The sequence below is a fragment of the Pseudorca crassidens genome, chromosome 20, assembly GCF_039906515.1.
Source record: "Pseudorca crassidens isolate mPseCra1 chromosome 20, mPseCra1.hap1, whole genome shotgun sequence".
Lineage (NCBI taxonomy): Eukaryota > Metazoa > Chordata > Mammalia > Artiodactyla > Delphinidae > Pseudorca > Pseudorca crassidens.
The window spans coordinates 4,081,736-4,087,880 of record NC_090315.1 but is presented as its reverse complement, the minus strand read 5'-3'; positions in this window follow the sequence as shown (position 1 = coordinate 4,087,880).

The window sequence follows — 6,145 nt, the reverse complement described above, 5'->3', positions numbered from 1 at the left end:
ATTCCTTCCAAGTATATTTTTATATTAACATATATCTTGACATGCCTACAAACAATATCCTTTCCAACATTTATTCCGTATCATAATGTTTGTATGTGGACATTCCTTTTATTTTATGTATGCTAATATGCGTGGTGGTATCTCATTGTGGTTTTAATCTGCATTTCCCTAATGACTAACATTGAACATGTTTTCATGTACTTATTTGCCATCAGTTAATCTTTAATGAAATATCTGTTCAAATCTGTGGCCCATTTAAAGTTGATTTGTTTGCTTTCTTTTGAGCTTTGAGTGCTCTTTATATATCCCAGATCAAATCCCTTTTCATATTTGTGAAATGCAAATTTTTTCTAGGCTGTTATCTTCTCATCTTAGGAGTATGTTCTGAGGAGTAGAAATTCTTAATTTTTGATGAGGTCATTATTTATCATTTTTATCTTTTATGAATTGTGTTTTTGGTGTCATATATCAAAAGAAACCTTTGCCTAACCTAAAGCTACAAATATTTTCTCCTAAAAGTTTTGTAGTTTTAGGTTTTACATTTAGCTCTATCATATTTTTGAGTCAATTTTTGTATACGCTGCAAGAGATGGATCAAAGTTGGTTGGTTTTTTTTTTTGTTTTTTTTTTTGCATATAGATATCCAGTTGTTCCAGCATCAATTGATAAAACACTTTCCATTCTCCACTGGATTGCCTTTGCTTCTTTTTCAAAAAAAAAATCAATTGACCATATATGTACAGGTTTATTTCTGGACTCTAGTTTGTTCCATTAACCTTTTTCTGTCTTTATACCAATACTCTCTTGATGACTGTAGCTTTATGAGTCCTGAAGTCAGGTAATGTAAGCCCTCCAACTTTACTCTTTTTCAAAATTGCTTTGGGACTTCCCTGGTGGTGCAGTGGTTAAGAATCCTCCTGCCGGGCTTCCCTGGTGGCGCAGTGGTTGAGAGTCCGCCTGCTGATACAGGGAACACGGGTTGGTGCCCCAGTCCGGGAAGATCCCACATGCCGTGGAGTGGCTGGGCCCATGAGCCATGGCCGCTGTGCCTGCGCGTCTGGAGCGTGTGCTCTGCAACAGGAGAGGCCACAACAGTGAGAGGCCCACGTACGGCAAAAAAAAAAAAAAAGAATCCTCTTGCCAATGCAGGGGACACAGGTTTGATCCCTGATCTGGGAAGATCCCACATGCTGCAGAGCAACTAAGCCTGTGTTCCACAACTACTGAAGCCTGTGGACCCTGGAGCCCACATGCCACAATTACTGAGACCACGCACCACAACTACTGAAGCCTGTGCACCACAAGAAAAGCCACCACAATGAGAAGCCCACGCACCACAACAAAGAGTAGCCCCTGCTCGCTGCAACTGGAGAAAGCCCATGCACAATGAAGACCCAACGCAGCCAAAAAGTAAATTAAAAAAAAAAAACACTTAAAATAAAAACTGTTTTGACTATTCAACTTTTGCATTTCCATATGAATGGTCGAATCAGATTATTGATTTCTATTAAAAAGGCTACAGGGATTTTGATTGAGATGTTGTTAAATTTACAAATGAATTCTGGGAGAACTGATGTTTTAACAATATTGGGATTTCCAATGCATAAACATATCTCTGTATTTCTTCAATATATCTCTCAACTGTGTTTTGTAGTCTTTAGTGTACAGGTCTTTTAAGTATTTCATTTTTTGGTGCTATTTTAATAAGTATTTTAATTTCAATTTCTGATTTTTAATGCTAGTATATAGAAATGTAATTAGTTTTTTTTTTTTTTTTTCCAGTACACAGGCCTCTCACTGTTGTGGCCTCTCCCGTTGTGGAGCACAGGCTCTGGATGCGCAGGCTCAGCGGCCATGGCTCACGGGCCTAGCCTCTCCACGGCATGTGGGATCTTCCCAGACTGGGGCACGAACCCATGTCCCCTGCATTGGCAGGCAGACTCTCAACCACTGCGCCACCAGGGAAGCCCTGTAATTGGTTTTTATATATTGATTTTATATTCTGCAACCTTGATAAACATTTATTTTTAAAGTAATTTTTTGTATAATCCATAGGACTTTCTATGTAATCATGTCACCCACAAATACAGTTTTACTGCTTTCTTTCCAGTCTGCCTTTTGTTTCTTTTTCTTTTGTTTCTTTTTTTTTTTTTTTTGCGGTACACGGACCTCTCACTGTTGTGGCCTCTCCCGTTGCGGAGCACAGGCTCCGGATGCGCAGGCTCAGCAGCCATGGCTCACGGGCCCAGCCGCTCCACGGCATGTGGGATCTTCCCGGACCGGGGCACGAACCCGTGTCCCCTGCAACGGCAGGCGAACTCTCAACTACTGCCTCACCAGGGAAGCCCACTTTTCATATTTTGATGCAAAACTTAGATACATTTTTACACCCACACCTCTCTTTCACATTGTTTATATGTATGAACGTGTAATTTGCAAAACTGGCCATGGGATGGGGCCCAGATATTTGGTCAAATATTATTCAGGGTGTTTCTGTGAGGGTGTTTTTGGATGGGATTAACATTTTAGAAAAGTAAAAAAAATTTTTTTCTTTGGCTGTGCTGCACAGCATGCAGGATCTTAGTTCCTCAACCAGGGATCAAACCCATGACCCTGCAGTGGAAGTGTGGAATCTTAACCACTGGACTGCCATGGAAGTCCCGTGGGATTAACATTAAAATTGGTGAAGGGACTTCCCTGGTGGAGCAGTGGTTAAGAATCAGCCTGCCAGTGCAGGGGACACGCGTTCAAGCCCTGGTCCGGGAAGATCCCACATGCCTCAGAGCAATTAAGCCTGTGTGCCACAACTACTGAACCTGTGCTCTAGAGACCATGAGCCACGACTACTGAGCCTGCATGCCACAATTACTGAAGCCCGCGTGCTTAGAGCCCGTGCTCCACAACAAGAGAAGTCACCGGCATGAGAAGCCCGTGCACTGCAATGAAGAGTAGACCCCGCTCGCCGCAACTAGAGGAAGCCCGCACACAGCAACAAAGACCTGACGCAGCCAAAAATAAATAATAAATAAATTTATGTTAAAAAAAATCATACTTTAAAATTGGCGGACTTTGAGTAATCAGATTGCCCTTCGTAATAAGGCCTGAATACAACAAAAAGACCAGCCTCCCCTGAGCAAGAGAGAATTCTCTCACAGTGGCCTTTGGACTTCATCTGAAACATCAGCTCTTCCTGGCTCTACAGCAGATGGCCTTCAGGCTGGAGCTGAAACATCAATGTTCCTGGGTCTCAAGCCTGCCAGCCCACCCTGAAGATTTTGGATTAGCCAACCTCTGTAATCAAATGAACCAATTCCTTACAATACATCTCTATGTCTATATACGTCCTATTGACTCTGTTTCTCTGGAGAAAAACCTGACTAATACAAAGTGCCTATCTGTGTTTCTAGCTTGACCATGAATTCCTTATGGGCTGACACTCTCTTTTATTGGTTTCTGAACTCTCAGGATCCAACATGTGACTAGAGTTAAACTGACAGTATTTTAAAACCATTAAGGACTTCCCTGGAAGTCCAGTGTTAAGACTTTGCCTTCCAGTGCAGGGGGTGCGGGTCTGATCCCTGGTTGGGGAGCTAAGATTCCACATGCCTCGTGGCCAAAAAACTAAAACATAAAACAGAAACAATATTATAACAAATTCAATAAAGACTTTAAAAATGGTCCAAATCAAAAAAAAAATCTTAAAAAAAATAATAAAATAAAACCATGAATATCTCATCTTCCTGGAGTAGTACGTGGGACCCCCATCTGCACTGGACACAATCTCAGTAGAGATTTTATAGGAAATATTGTTGGTTTTTTTAATAAATGATAATTTTAAAAAAACGTTTATTTATTTATTAGGTTGCACTGGGTCTTAGTTGCGGCATGCGGGCTCCTTAGCTGCATCATGTGAACTCCTAGTTGTAGCATGCATGTGGGATCTAGTTCCCTGACCCGGGATCGAACCAGGGCCCCCTGTATTGGGAGCATGGAGTCTTATCCACTGTGCCACCAGGGAGGTCCCCAGGAACTATTGTTTTATATGAAATATATTTTCTGGTTCTTAGGGAGGGGAAATTCCTTATCTAAGATCCCAGGATTATTTTAACAGTCGTAAGCTTTGTTTTGCATCAATTTGCATATCGTATCTCTTAAAATGTGAGACAACTAGTATGACCTATTTCTCCCTGTCTTAGCCAACTGCTGTGATTTTTAAAGTATGTAAAAATTACAACAAGTTCCTACTGTATAGCACAGGGAACTATATTCAATATTCTTTAATAAACCATAATATAAAAGAATATGAAAAAGAATACATGTATACATAATATATATATATATATATGAATCACTTTGCTGTACACCAGAAACTAATACAACATTGTAAATCAACTATACTCCAAAAAAAAAATTTTTAAAGTAAAGTATGTAACAATTACTAATAAAATCAGTTGCCCTTTCTTTCTCCTGTTTGGGTAGAAAGTAGGCCGTTGCTCCTCTAGATTCTTAGTGTTTTGTGAGGCCTGGTCCTTAGAGTGTTGTCTAAGGCAGGCTGATGGCTTTTCATTTGACCTGTTCTGCTACCTGACCTTTATTCTTCCTCTTTGAGGTTGTCATCGGTCTGGAGAGCTGCCACCATCAGCAGGTACCATCAGCCTTCTTCTTGGCCGAAATATCAACAAATCGGGCCCAGGAGTCTCAGAGGAACCTCTGTGAAAAAAGGCCCCTAGAGCTAGTGCATCTTTAGGAGGCAGAGATAGGGATAGAACTTCCCAGAAAGGGTGGCTGTCACCCCTTCGTGTAAAACTGAGATGACGCCAGGGCCGTGTCGGCTACACCCCTGAATATACTATGTTCATTTGGCCAGCGAAGCCAGTGGGGTCCTTTGCTTGCTAAATCATTCGTCGACTTGCTCAGGCATGCGGATGTCAAGGGGAGACTCACAAGGCCTCCAAGAGAGAAATCTCAGCTTCCAGGACATAGAGCCGTTGCACCTGGGGCCTCTGTCCGGAAGGTGGGGCTGCCGTACTGCGAAACAGCATTTCCCACGGTGATTTTTTTTTTTTTTTTTAAACTGATGCCTTCTTTTTTTTTTTCCTTCTTTTCTTTTCTTCTAGGATGCCATACCGTTTTCATTAGGAACCTCTGTCTCCCAACTGCCAAGGCTCACTTTGATGACGTCAACAACATGGATATTCTAAATTCTGAGTCCACCAAACGCAGTGTTGGGTGGAAAACTCCTACTCTCGCCTGTGTATCTCATCACCGGTTTCCTTCTCTAAGATAATCATAGTTCTACCAGAGTTCTCCTAAGGGCCCCACACCCAAAGTATCATATCAAAGAACTACAATGCCTTTTATGTTTCTGCCTGTTTTCCCAACAACCTGCCCAATCCTAGATCCAGGAGTCCTATGCATCTCTGATGACAGTGAATTCCAAACTTGGCTGTAAATCTGAATCACCTGACCAGAGGGTTAGTTTAATTTTGATATTTTCTTACTCAATAATTTTAATTTTCTAGTGATTCAAATAAAACAAGAACATATTACTTTATGAAAGAGCAAAATATATATAGAGAGATCACTGTCTTCTCAAACTTTTTCAGTATTGTCCTCCCAAGAAACCTTTTTTAGACTTTTCTTTTTCTAATCATTCCCACCTCCATGAAATTTTAATACCACAGAAGTACTGTATATGTTTATGTATATGTTTATGTATGTCTGTTTCTTTTAAAGAATAAAGGAATATTTTTCCCCCACCAAGAATCAATTTTTTTAAAAAATCATTTTTTGCCCCCTTGGGGATGATATCGCCCCAGTGGAGAACTATAATATGCTATATAATAATATATTAATATACAATAAATGGAGCAAAATTTCCTTTGGATAAGTCTTTACCATTTGAAGATTCTTCCCAAGAAGTAACTGAAAATAACTTTGGTCTGAATGATTCCAGACACTTTTGTAAATATTATCACATACATACATAAATGTACCCATAAAAACCCAACAGGGATGGCATCGAACAAGAAAACTATAGACCAATATTATTTATCAATATAGATGCAGAACTTCCAAATGCAGTGTTAACAAATTTAATCTACCAACTTCATTGAAGAGTAACCCACCATAACTAAAAAAGGCA